Source organism: Galeopterus variegatus, unplaced genomic scaffold (genome assembly GCF_000696425.1).
Source record: "Galeopterus variegatus unplaced genomic scaffold, G_variegatus-3.0.2 Scaffold7398, whole genome shotgun sequence".
Classification (NCBI taxonomy): Eukaryota; Metazoa; Chordata; class Mammalia; order Dermoptera; family Cynocephalidae; genus Galeopterus; species Galeopterus variegatus.
The window spans coordinates 79,327-82,867 of record NW_007733509.1 but is presented as its reverse complement, the minus strand read 5'-3'; positions in this window follow the sequence as shown (position 1 = coordinate 82,867).

The window sequence follows — 3,541 nt, the reverse complement described above, 5'->3', positions numbered from 1 at the left end:
CTGACAGAGATTATGACAAACTCAGCAAATGATTCATACATTCAAAAAATATTTACTGAGCACCTCCTTTGTGCCATGCACTGTTTTTCCCTCTCAGTGCACAGCTGTAAACAAAACAGAAACGCTTTCTGCTTTTGTGCAGCTTACATTCTGATGGGATGGGATTGACAATGGATAAATTAATACATGTTTGAGATAGTGACATATTATACACTTATGTGTAGAAATGGGTGAAATATTCCATATTCATCATCTGTTGATGCATAACTTTCCCCCAAGCTTAGCCCCTTAAAACAATAAACGTTTCAGTTTTTGTGATCTAGGAGCAGCTTAGTTGGATGGTTCAGCTCAGAGTCTTTCATAGGTTGAAGTCAAGATGTTGGCCAGGGCTGCGGTCATCTGAAGGCTTTATTGAGGGTGAAGGATTACTTCCGAGGTAGCCAACTCCCACGGCTGGTAAGTTAATGCTGGTCCTTGCCAAGAAGACTCAATTCCTCACCATGTGGACCTTCCCACAGTGCTGCTTGTGTGTCCTCACAACACGGAGGCTGGCTTCTCCCACAGGGGAGTGACCTAAGAGAAAGACAGGCAGCAGCCAATGAACTTTAATGATATAGTTTCAAAGTCACATATCCTCACTTCTGCCATATTCTGTTAGAAGCAAGTCACACATTCAAGGGGAGAAGAATTAGGCTCTACCTCTCAAAGGGGAGATATCAAAGAATTTCTGGACATATTTTAAAACCACCATAATTACTCTGGTGCATTTAAAAAATTAAATAGTATGCTTCAGAGACATTATTAGTTATAAATAAAATTAGTTAAAAATAAAAATTAGTTATGTCTTGTTTTATTCCTATTGTTTGTTAGTATATAATACCTTGTTATGCCTTGTTTTATATCTGTTATTGTCACTTACTAATATTGTTGGGCAAAGAGTCATTGAAAATTTAGATTTCCTGAGCTTTACTCTTCTAATTACTTTGGTTGCTACAAAGCTGTCACCACTCTTTAGAGTTCCCTTAATAAAAATATCTGAGATTTTTCTTTTTTATGTATGAGATTAGTTGATGAATTTAAGATTCCTTATTGTTATTTCACATTTGTATTGAACATGATTTGCCTACATGAATGGGACACTGGAATTACAAGGTCCAGGGGTAAAACAAAATCTCTTAGCTTGATTTAGCCATTCCACAATGTGCACATATATCAAAACATATTATACAATGATTATATCTAACATATATACAATTTTCATTTGCCAAGTTAAAAAATCTCCTCTGGTTCCCAAATAAGTTAATTTTGGTGGTGCATCTACAGTCTGNAAATTTCTGGACATATTTTAAAACCACCATAATTACTCTGGTGCATTTAAAAAAATTAAATAGTATGCTTCAGAGACATTATTAGTTATAAATAAAATTAGTTAAAAATAAAAATTAGTTATGTCTTGTTTTATTCCTATTGTTTGTTAGTATATAATACCTTGTTATGCCTTGTTTTATATCTGTTATTGTCACTTACTAATATTGTTGGGCAAAGAGTCATTGAAAATTTAGATTTCCTGAGCTTTACTCTTCTAATTACTTTGGTTGCTACAAAGCTGTCACCACTCTTTAGAGTTCCCTTAATAAAAATATCTGAGATTTTTCTTTTTTATGTATGAGATTAGTTGATGAATTTAAGATTCCTTATTGTTATTTCACATTTGTATTGAACATGATTTGCCTACATGAATGGGACACTGGAATTACAAGGTCCAGGGGTAAAACAAAATCTCTTAGCTTGATTTAGCCATTCCACAATGTGCACATATATCAAAACATATTATACAATGATTATATCTAACATATATACAATTTTCATTTGCCAAGTTAAAAAATCTCCTCTGGTTCCCAAATAAGTTAATTTTGGTGGTGCATCTACAGTCTGCAGAAGTGTAGCTCCTATGTGGACCCCACCTAGGATTGTTTGTATGTAAATGTTGTAAGATGGAATGAAAATTTTGGGCAGCTACATTTTAGTCCTGAAACCTGATGGGAGATTCTGCATGGTTGCTCAGAGGATATAAATAGGACATAAAGAAATGTGGGTGAAAGTAATTCTTTGGCCACTTGGCTACAATATTTGCATATTTGACTGGAAGGGATGAATGACTTTTTTTTGTGGCCTGTATGTAATGACAGTCACAGGGTTTCTCTCTTAATGACCAAAATGGTAAATTTGGAATTCATCAAGCTCGACTTTTCTCCATGATTGGACTTCTCCCTTGGGCAGTCTTCCATGAGAAGCCTTTAGGGAGTCTTTAAAAGTGTGGCAGCCTTACTGGAGATTGACAGTGACTTAAGCTCTGGACCTTTAAAGATAAAGGACTCTTGTTAACTACATAAGGCTCCCTTTCCCACAAGGGAATGCTTTTAAGTTTCTTAGTGGATTAATTAGTAACTGAAGATATCATTCCTTGAATTGTTCCCATATTTACGACACATAACTGCAGAAACTTTTACGACAAGTAACTACAGAAACTGGTATCAGAAGAAGAAGAAAAAAATCATATAAAAAATAATCAGTTAAATTTCAGACCTTGTTAATTATGTAGAGATTTCATCCCTATTGGATTGTGTCCTTTTTAGAAGAAGCTGTCTATGGAGCCAGATGTTAAAGAGAAAAGGGGGAGTAGGTCAGAGGCACTTCTCCCTTCACATTGGTGGGAGAGTTAGCATCTTAAATATTTGAGGCATTTCTAGTGGCAGAGTGGCATGGACTGAAGAGGATGGAAGCTCCTTGTCTCAAAAAGACATAGCATTTTATGACATGATTGCTAAATGGAAAAACAGCAAATGACAATTAAAGTCACACTTGCATCCAGGAATTCTTTTGGATGAGAGGAGGCATGCCTGAGATATATTTATACTGATTTTCAAACAATGTTAAGCAGTGTTGCAATGGTTAAATTTATAATGACATAAGAGCTAGGAGAGACAGTATAAATTATCTGGTTCTGATACCAGAAAAATGAATGTCATTTGGTTCTGACACCAGAAAGATGAGTTATGATTACTCAGTGAAGGGATGTGTGAGCTACCAGCACATTATTTTGGAAAAACAAAATCATTGATTTTGGATTTTCACTCTTTGTAAAATATTAATTTAGTTAGAGGTCATTTTGTGGATATTTTTCATATGAGAGGGGAAAAAAAGGAACAAGAGCCACAGAACTAAACAGAATATATATTTAAAAAAAAGGGGGGGGGCCTGTGGCTCACTTGGGAGAGTGTGGTGTTGATAACATCGAGGCCCCGGGTTCGGATCCCTATATAGGGATGGCCGGTCAGCTCACTTGGGACAGCGTGGTGCTGACAACACCACGTCAAGGGTTGAGATCCCCTTACCAGTCATCTTAAAAGAAAAAATTCAATGAAATTAAAGTTCAAATAGTGTTTGCCTCTGGGTTGGGGAGAAGGCAGAGTGAAGGAGGCTGGAAGTCGGACGGTCGTAAATGAAATGGGAGCCCCTCACTTGACATCAAGTGTATTAG